Source organism: Triticum dicoccoides, chromosome 2B (assembly GCF_002162155.2).
Source record: "Triticum dicoccoides isolate Atlit2015 ecotype Zavitan chromosome 2B, WEW_v2.0, whole genome shotgun sequence".
Taxonomy (NCBI): domain Eukaryota; kingdom Viridiplantae; phylum Streptophyta; class Magnoliopsida; order Poales; family Poaceae; genus Triticum; species Triticum dicoccoides.
The window spans coordinates 151,981,554-151,992,376 of NC_041383.1; the positions used below are offsets into that span (position 1 = coordinate 151,981,554).

Genomic DNA, 10,823 nt, shown 5'->3' on the forward strand with positions numbered 1-10,823 from the left:
AGTATCTGTACGGAATTCGGTACTTCTTGAGCGAGTCTCAACTGGTCAATGGCATACTGAACAATGGAGACCATCATCCCATCAGACTTGGACATTTTTAGTCTCGTATTGCAACATTGGGACCATGGACCACAAAACAGATTGAAAAGTATTCATAAGCATTCTTTCGTGCTATGCCAGGGACTACCGGACATCGCCTCCTGGGGGTAGATTTGGCCTTCTTGCCTCATTTATGTCACTGTCCACATGAAGCAGACTTATTAATAGCAAGAATTGTTTCATTATCTGTGCAGTAACATCACACTATCTCCCTCTCTTCAACTGTGTTGTCCTAACCTAGATGCATAATCCTATATTTTCTTGTAAACATTGGACAACACAACCCCTCACTGCATCGGCACCAACTTTATGAAAATTTCCCTGTAACAGTATATGCCAAAACAGTGATATGAATTAACTGGTTACAGATAGAACCATTTGATTATGCATAATAATAAAAATCACCTGTTCCCACTGCAAACGAAAGTATTTTTCATTGTAAAATAAAGCACATACATCCACTATTTTTTATCTGAGGTTCAAATTACAAATATGAAATCTCTACAACTATATCAGCACCTTGTGTCTCTAAAGCCAAGAATTTTCTTTTTCTCCTCACACCTGCATTCTTGCTACGAAATCTAAATTCACGTGTCCCTTATTGTACTGTAACGTACAGTTCACTACAATTGCAAATGAATAATCTCCTACAACTCGCTTATGAAATGAGGAATCAAATGTGTTCAGAAGTTCTGCTACCATCTACGGTTGAAGCTAGTCAGTTACAACACATAAGCTCTTTTGCTCTTACCACAAGAGCGGAGATAGGTGTGTTGTACTCCATGAAACCTGCATCACCCAAGAAGAACTTGTAGCTCTCAGCGTGTGACAGTGTTTGTTCGATGACTGAGAGGGCTTCTGTCATCCTGAATTCGTTGAAACAGTCCGCATAGCGATAATTGGACTCCATCATGTAAATGACCTGCTCAAGTATAACCCTTCTGATCCCAGGACAATTAGCGCCAGGTTCCGTATTTGCATTCAACACATCGACGAGCCTTTTCACAAATCTTCGCTTAATCTGGCCGCCTTCTAGTTCTTGGGTAAAGTCTTCAGGAATGGTTTTGCAAATTAGTGAACTAAGGCCAATGATGATCTCTAGTTCTGCCCCTTCCACGTCAATTATTTTCTCCAACACCTGTGATGATATGTATCATAATTAGTGACAATTCAATTTGTAGCTATACTACATAATCAGTGATAATAAACGGGCAGAAGTACAAAATTGCAGGGATCTACGAACAACTCATGCACAAGAACAAATACAAATGATAAATTTCGTTAGCCACCTCTAATACCGCACTTGTTGCTTGAATTAACAGGGCTCACCTCTCGCAAGATATGAGATAGCTCCTTCAGGTCCGGCTCTCTGAGCTCGTGTCGAGAGTGCAGGCACAGGTTACGTAACAGACTTGCTGCCACATATATGTACTTGCCATCATGGATCAAGATCATATGTTTCAATTTCTTAATGAAGTCTGGTTCCTGCAACACAATCAAGCAATTTTGGGCACTTTCTGTCGTCAACATTGCCAGTGCTTGCCCCGCGACCTTCCGTGACAAGTGATCAGCATTGGCAATCATGGGATTTTCTTCATTGAGAAATGTCTGCTTCAGCCTGGTGATGATCAGTTGAATGCGACCAATGTCCTGCCTTGTGTTCCCATCAATGGCAATGTTCCTGAGGATTCCGGCCACCAACTTTCTCGATTCCTGGCTGCTTCTGTTGTCTTTCAAGATTTCTACAAGGTTTCTCAATAGGAAGGGATGTTTTGATATCTTGTACCGCAGTGTTATGCCGATTTCCCCGCCAATGCCTGTGAGTCTTTGCAGAACCTTCAGCGATGACTTTAACATGATCTTTTGTTCTGCCTCGGTATCCACAGTGTTCATGGCACGTTTGAATCTCGTGAATCCTATGATTTTCGGAATGAGGTTAGCTGCGTTGCTGATTTCCACACAGTTTTCCTAATCACACCCAGCAAGACTTTCTATTATTGACATGGCCAGTGCAGGGAGAAGATCATGGTCTGTCGACGTCTGCTCCTTGGGAGTTGAACGTAATTCTTTAATCCACTGCCAGCATCTGATTATGTAAGAGTTCTGTTTGTCGACAAAAGGTTGTTGGGTCGAGGGTGTTTGTGTTTCTTCGAGCAGGTTATCGGTGCCTTGAAGTGGGTCTTGGCTTTGCGATTGGTTAACAGCTACATCCCTTACTGTATGATGTTCTTGCTCCTCGCTATCTTCTGTATTCAGCAATTGATCTTGCCTTTCTTCTTGCTCATCATCTGTGTCCAGAAGTGGATTTCCCCTTTTAGGTCTTCTATCAGCATCAAGAAGTGCTGATACAAGCTGCATTGTACCGGGGAAAGTAACTATACGGAGGTCCTTTGCAAGTTCAGTGGTGACCCTCGCGGCATATAATCTGATGGTTGTATCCTTTGGACTTGTCCAATCCAACATCCTGATTATTCTGGCCACGGTATTGGTGGAAGTGGTGAGTTTTGACAGGAGCTGTGCCCTGGTTGGCTGCCATTGCAGAAAGCTGTGCATCAGACGAATACCGTGGAGCTGATTCTTGGATGAATCCGAGTTTAGAGAATCCATGGCAAAGTTGCTCAGGCTGATCTTCTTTGGAGCAAGCACACCCTCCTGCATACATTTCTCCAAGGCGTATGCATAGTACACATTGACAGATTCTACTCCACACTGACCTCTAAACCCACCACGGTGGACAAGGTATCTCCGAGGGATGAATGAAAAGAACTCGAGCATGCAAGCCAAAGAATAGAAGATTCCTTGTCCAAGCACCATCCCATAGAAGATTCTGAGAGATGCTTTGAGGTTCTCTTGGTCTTCTTCTTCTCCATACTTAGGCACATGCTGAAGGCCCAAGATTGCTAGCACGATACGCAACACTGCTGCTGGAATCTGGAAGTTGCCAAATGACACCACCGCTAAGGGGGACACTTGGATTATCATGCTCGTAAAAATGCCCACGAGTACATCTAGGCTTAGCATGTACATCTGCATCCCTAGCACAGCAATCATGCACAAGTTTATAATAACCCGACGCCAAAATGCTTTTTTGCTGCCAAGAGTTCTGTCCACTAGTTTGATGATTCTTGTAAACCGTAGCCTGCTTATTGTTACCAATAGCACTGGCACAAGTAGTACCGTGAACACTACCCATCTGGTCAATGGATCTATGTGAGTTTGATTCTCATCATGACCATATATGTATCGACGACTGCGGTCTGATAGAGAGGGAGCTAGTAATAAGATTGCAACTAAGGGGCTCCATAGTGATGTGGCACGGCGTAGTGGTTTGCATATGTGCAGTTTCAGCCCAGACAGGAACCGGCCAATTGCAAGTATTACTGTCATCAATAGAAGCCCCATAGGAGACATGTATCTGATTTTCTTCAAGAGGATCACGAAAACATCAAAAAAGCATACTACCGCAACCAGTCCATTCCAGAGCATAGGTCTAAAAGCTCCCCTAGTGTTAAAGAACAGTTGGTAATCCAGTCTGTTGTTGCGTGTGAACATCCTGCAGTATGTATATAAGGTGTCATTAAATGATAGAATATGCACATTATGTAGATCACAAACCCAAGATGGTGAGCATCCAGATCATACTCCAATGTTTAAGAAAGATAAGACATACGATTTCAGAAGATCGTAACAATGCTGGGTTCTTGACTTCTTGTTAAACCGGAGCCTAACTGTGCTAAGCCTTGGTGGCATTGATGCAGTAAGGACGTAAGTGTATTTTTTTTCTACTAACGACCGATAAACTAATTACAAGTTCTAATACATGTCATGCTAGTTTCAGGGTTGAACATGTGCTCATGTCCTACTAGTCCACTGGCTTTCTCTCGGAGTCGATCTGAACATGGCCACTGCCCCTCTCCCCTCTGAGCCGCTCCCATCTCCCCTCTATGCCGGTTGCCACTCCGGCACCGGTAGCCATGTCCATCCAGCTCCACTTTTCGGATTCCGCCGACTTCGGCCCTTCCCTGCGCCCTGCCTTCCCTCGCTTCCCGCCGCGTCCCACCTTCCCGCACCCGACCACCTTGGGCGCGTCGCGCACCTTCCCGTAGCTGCCTGGGCATGGCCACCGGTGCCAGAGTGGCAACAGGCACGGATGATTGTTCGCCGTCACACGGTCCACCACACGTTGGGTGTGGTCATGGGCTTCAGACAGGTAGGTGCCGTCCACCCGGCCGTCGGAGAGATCACCGCCACCAAACAACAGCGGTGGAGCGCATGGTGGCCAGGCATCAAGGGGGGCCAAATTTGGTGTTTTGACCCTGACCCTGGTTCAAAAAATTTCAGGATGTGACCCTTTTTCCTACCACCGTAGGCATTGGTGTTAGGGACTTAACTGCGCCGTCACGGTCATTTAACGTGCAAAATATCATATCGCTAGAGTATTTGGTGGTAAACTATGTAACCCTACGCCATGGTACTTGGTGGTAGGCTATTCACTATTATCGAGATGCATGTGAGTGCATGCGAGCACCGGTCTCTGACAGACTGCATAGTATGGGGAACATCCACTCACATCCATCTCCCCCTATCTCTTTCAACCCACATGCATCATTACTACTAGTACGTAGCTCCTAGCTTGGACATGCCACAAACTTAAATAACTAGAAGAACTCCCGTGCGTTGCAACGGGGTCACATTAACTTTAAGAGTTCAATATTAATATTCTCATACATATTAAGTGACATTGGCGACTTTTTTTTCCATCAAATCCTCACACACACACTCTCCCTCCCTCTTCCTCACACTCTCTCCCCCTCTCCCACCTCTCTCTCTCTAACACACATGCACATATCCATCTTATTGGGCACGGGACCATAATCCATCTATTTCACACACACGCGCTAGTGCATAACAATATGGATTATGTGTATTATATTTGCCACCACAACTGAGGGAATTAATTTCATGTAGATCGGCCAGCCACAGCTCCAAGAATACGCGGAGGAGGTGGCCCGGGTCGGCGTCGGCGCCGTCCGGCGCGGACCACGGGCCCGCTTCCAAGTGCGTCTGCGCGCCGGCCACCCACGCCGGGTCCTTCAAGTGCTGCTTCCACAGCACGAACTCCCAAGGCCACGGCCATGGCCAGGGCTAGGGAAGCCGCCCTTCTTCGCCCCCTTCACCGGCCGCGGCCAACGCGGTGCCGCTGCACCCGGCCTCGCCGTCCTCGAGAATCAAGAACACTCGACAACGGAGAGGGAATGGAAGATCATATACATGTCATAAGAAAGGGAGTTTATTTACTGCTCCCTTGATGTATTGTTTCCTCTGTTTGGAGATTGATTACCATCCGTGAGTTAAGGTAAGGTTAATGTGATTGAGTGATTTTTCTGAAAATCAAATATTTGTTTTCTAATTAATGTGATTGAGTGATTTAAGGTAAGGTTAATTAATTTAGATTTGATCTTTAGAGATTGTTCGTGATTGGTTCTACATTACTAAAGAACTTGCGCCAGTATGGAAAGTTCTGATCTGTTCAGATTTCTTTCGTTGTGTGAGAGGGTGACGCGAAAATAAACCGATGAAGTGGGGGGAGGGGACGAAAAAATATACGAAAAAACCAGCGAAGGTGGGAGGAGGTACCAAAAAAACCATGAGAGGTGGGACAAAAAAAACCTGGAAGCGAGACTACCAACTACTCCATTAGGAGTAGAGATTGATGGGATGCATGGGTAGCTAGCTAGGTTAGGCAGTAAGCAGGGCAGACACCCTGCACATTTGCAAAATGCCATCCAGCCCAACCAGCATGCATGCACAAGCGACCTCATTTTCAAAGGAACGGTAGTGCCGACCCTACCGCCAAAGACCCTGGAGGTGGCGGTAGGGTATTTTTTATGTTATGACAACGTCATAACGCAGTTAAATCCTACCGTTGGAAATCGTGGCGGTAGACAGTGTTACCCTACCGCCAAAGACTATGGCGGTAGGAAACGGGTCAGATCCCAAAATTATTTTGGATCAGGCTCAGATCCTGCTAAAGTTTCACAAAAGGGTCAAAACACCAAATTTGGCCACCAGGGGCCAGGATTCAAACCAGTCCGGTGGCTGCAGCCTTGCGTGTGTCAGATGATCAGGTGGATCGGTCAGAGCATCAGGTGGACCGACGACCTTCTTCGGTGGACTATGGGACTCGCCCAATCTCCGTTGGCCACATATCCTCCCCATTAGCTTGGCAGTTGCCCCCACCCAGGCAGCTTCGACTATGGGTCATGATGGTTTGGATGTTTTCACATCGCTGGCATCCTCCTGTGAATCGGTGTGCAACACAACTTTGGAGGGGGAGCTGGTCCAGCCACTGGTGGAGTATGACGCTCTGTCACCTACCTTGGTCCGCCTCTCGATTTGGGGGCAACATGTAGTCCCATTTATTTTTGAGCAGTTCGAAGAGGATATTCTGGGATGGAGAACCAACAGTTGGTGGCAGACGCAGCTGAGGCTGTAGAGGTAGTCTAGTGGAACCCTGGTGCTGCATCGAAAGTGGGCTACATTCATCCATGCTAAAAAACATGTTTTTCTTTTTTTTCTCCCGCAAGAGACACAGATTTGCTTCCGTGAGAGGCACGATTGTGCCTCTCGGAAACGTCTTTCAGAAAGGGAAAAACATGTGCTCCCGGTTGGGTTTTTCATATGTTTTTTTTTGAATTTTTTTTTGTTAAAACCTATCAACATGGGATCTAGTTTTGAAGACTCGACACGAAGAATTCAACAGTGCAAATGGTTCGAGAATTGGACGCATGGTTTAAGAGATAAAACATTTTAAATAAACGGATGTACGAAAGAAGGGAAAACTCTCAGTTTGCAACAAGTGCCGCACATCCAATGCGCCACTTGTCACAACCTGGGGAGGTGGGAGTGATCTTTGGAAAAAGTACTCCTCAATTAGTGGTTTCACGGTAGTTGGCCCTGAATCATGGTTAACTAGTGTGTACGACCCACAACTAAATCACGAGAAAATTGAGTTCCCCGGGGAGAAGGGATGTTAATTAGATATGGGACCAGCAACTAACCAAACCTCGTACCCCGAGCAAATAGCATAAAACTATCACAACTAGATGAGTACCAATTGTCAGGAACCGAAAGACAACTGATTGAATTTTAACACTAGCGAACGAACTTCACAGAGGAATTGGGGATCAAAAGCTAGGATTTATAGATGAAGAAAAGGGGAAAAGTAGTTTCAGCACACCACCGGTGGCTAGGGTTTCAACCCAATTACAATTCACATGGCCTCTCACACGAGAGTGAAGCTGATTTTATAGCCATTATTACAAGCTAGAGTAGGTGAAAAGTAGAAAAGAAGACGGTAAAGAGAGCTGGAAAGCAACATCGATGTGGGGATCATAGATGAGTGTCGGACGTTGGATCTACGGCCGACAATAATCTCCAGTTGGCAAACTGTTATCCTCACAGGTAAGCCACTGGATGGCAGATGGATGGCTAACACTCAATTAGGCACACAGAGATAGTGGATAAGTTGTTGTAATCTTCAAAGAACGCAGGTTAGAGCCTGGCATCCCTTTCACCCAAGTTGCCTTGACTTCCTTCCTCAATCCTTCTAGTGCCCATGAATCCCCGCAGCTTGGTCTCGGCGTAGATGTACCGCTGCCCCACCTCCCTATTCATGATCACACTAAAAGTGCTCGCACGTAATCACCCTGCATCTCCACCATCGGCAACAACCATCCCACCCGAGGTGTGACCAACCGTGAGACCCATCGCTGACGCACCCTGCCGCTCTATCGTGACCCATGCTGAACAGTGAAGTCCTATGACATGGGCAAGAGCCTCCGTGTGTTGGTCGAGGGAGGGGCCGAGGATGACGTGTCGAGGGAGGGAGCCACCGCCCACACCCCACAGTGGCCGCGAACAACGTGCTTGAAGAAGAACCCGGAGGAGGCCGATTTCCGCGTTTTGACCCTTTGCGCAAAGTTTAGCCGGATCTGACCCGTGTTTGAAATTATTTCATGATCTGACCCTTTTTCCTACCGCCGAGGAGGCTGGCAATAGGATAGAACATGCTAACGCCAGAGGCCTCGGTGGTAGCCCACTCATCCATGTCAGCTTATGGAAACAACAATCATCTCCTGCCGTCCACCCTACCGCCAGAGGCCTCGGCGGTAGGGTATGCAACCCTACCATCGAACCCCGGCGGTAGGTGCTCAACAGTTATAAACCCGCGAGGGCCAAGGCGCAGGGCCCACCCGTGAACCCCAGCCCCCATCTTCTCCCCCGCGACGCGTCGTGCCACAACAGCAGAGTGGAACTCCTCTCTCATCCCCTCCACTTCCCCTCCGATCTTCTTCATTTCTCCACCATTTTTTGGATCGAGATGGCTCCGAAATGAGAAAAATAAGCTCTCTCAATGCCTCCAACTCGTTTGAGTTAAAAATATTTCAATTTGATGCATTATTTGGCACAAGATGAACCCTATTTCATCTAGTATGTTTGTTTAGTTAGGATTAATATGATATTTGGTGTGGTTGAATATGATAGAACCCTATTTCATCTAGTAGATGAACCCTAGTTCATGTTGATAATTTTTTTTGAATTGTTCATTGATGTTTGATGTGGTTGAATATGATTGAACCCTATTTCATCTAGTAGATGAATCCTAGTTCATGTTTCTATATAGTTCATGTTCATAATATTTTTTATTGTTCATTGATGTTTGATGTGGTTGAATATGATTGAATTTGGTTGATGCGGTGATGTGGTTGAATATGATTGGTTAACGTGATATGATGGATAAAAACGATTGATTAGAGATATGATGGATATATATGATTGTTGATTCAATACGATATTTTAGTTTGATTAATTATGATTCATTCGCATTGACATATTAACTAGGTTTTTAGTTTGATTAACACGATTCATTTGCATATTCCATTATTGATTATATATTTTATGATATATTTATTGATTGATGTAAGCTGGATATGCTAGAATTGATTAATATGATACGATGCATGTTAGTTGAAAATGACATGATTCATTTGCAAGAAAAATTAGGAGGCCTCCCCTTTCGCCCACCATCGGCATTAGGTACACCATGCTTGACCATGCGTTCGACAATGGTCATCGCGTCCGTTTTATGGAGAATGGAGTGGTCATAATTATGATCATGTTTTTGCACCAAAAAGTGGTTATTATGATAAATGAAGTTACTAAGTATTTTCGTTTACATTTCGACATATGCTACCGCCATTGCGGATGAGGGGCCACACCAAGGTCATTCAGATGCAGTATGACGAACGCTACACGTCATACTTCAGAGAGCACAACTGCTGGGTTTCGTGCTTCAGTTCAAGCAAAAGCCGTTGACGCTTGTCCAATCAGCTCTCATAGCATTGGTCGACCGGTGGCGCCCCAAGACGCATAGTTTCCATCTCCCATGTGGTGAGATGACGGTGACACTCGAAGAGTTCGCCATGATCACGGCCCTACCGATCCAGGGCCATGCTCTCACTGGGCGAGTGGACAAGAACAACTAGCGGGAGAGGGTTATCAGCCTCATAGGTGACTGCCCTGCCACCCGAGATAACCGAACATCCAGTGTACCACTCATGTGGATCCCAAACAACCTGGTCATATGCCCGGATGCCGATGCGCGTCACCCTAGGCATTTGGGTACCCGAACCCACTACCCGAACGCGAACCGAACCTTATTAACCGAATTGCCGGTTAATTCGGTTATCGGGTTAGGGTTGAGTTTTTATTTTCCACCAGTTCAGTCTTCGGGTTAGGGTTCGGTTTTCACTCCTAAAAACCCGAAATAACCAAATTGACCGATATTTACAAAACTCGTTGACGTTTGGATGTGCTATACTCACCGATAAATCAGGCCCAACAAAAAAGAAGGCCCAAGTCGCATGCATGACAGGAGACAAAGGCTCACAGGCTCGCATAGCATAGTCGCACCCCAATCCCCATTCCTCAATTCGTCTCGCCCTAACCCTAGAGACGGCCGGTAGCGGCGGCCAGTGCTGCCTGCACGACTGCATCTGCTTGTTCGCTCGCACGTCGTGACGCCGGATGCAGTGGGGGACGACGCCATTGACGCGTGACCATGCGGGCAGCAACGCCAGATGCCACAGAGAAACGAGGAGCATACCACCAAGAGGGGGAGGAACAAGTGATATGGTCGTGTTGAACTCGCTTAGTTAAACTAGTTGTGTTGAGCTGTGAATGAAAATCGGGCCCTGGAGGAGGACGGGGGCTGGAGCGCATGGTGGTGGCCGTCAGTTAGCTACCACATCGCTCGTACTCGCCGCATCGGTGTCCCACAAAGGCCGCGGCTCCGGCCTATGCGACTATGAGCAGAGCGTTGGCGAGCGCCCTGGAGGAGTGCCTCCAATCGGGTGGGCGGGTCTCCGAGGCACGACATGTACGAGAGCCTGGCTACAGGGAAGAGCACAATGATGCCATGGAGTCATGCCATGATACAGCGGCCGCCCACGCGAGGGTGAGCGCATCGCATGAAGTGCAGTGGCGTTGTATCTATCGGGAGAAGGATTTTTTATTGAGACTGACATGTGGGCCTCAACGTCATAACGTCCATCTTAACGATTAACCTAATGGACTTGACTTTTATGTCACGTCAGCCCTAATGGGTCGACCATCGTGATCATAATTGCATTTAATTTCGGCCAAATGGGCAAGTAACAGTA

The 10,823-nt window shown here is 46.7% G+C and overlaps 1 pseudogene; it reads right to left on the bottom strand.

The window, feature by feature from the left end:
* Positions 1–749: 749 nt before the first annotated feature.
* LOC119367418 overlaps positions 750–10,823 on the bottom strand; it is a 13,050-nt pseudogene continuing 2,976 nt past the window's right edge.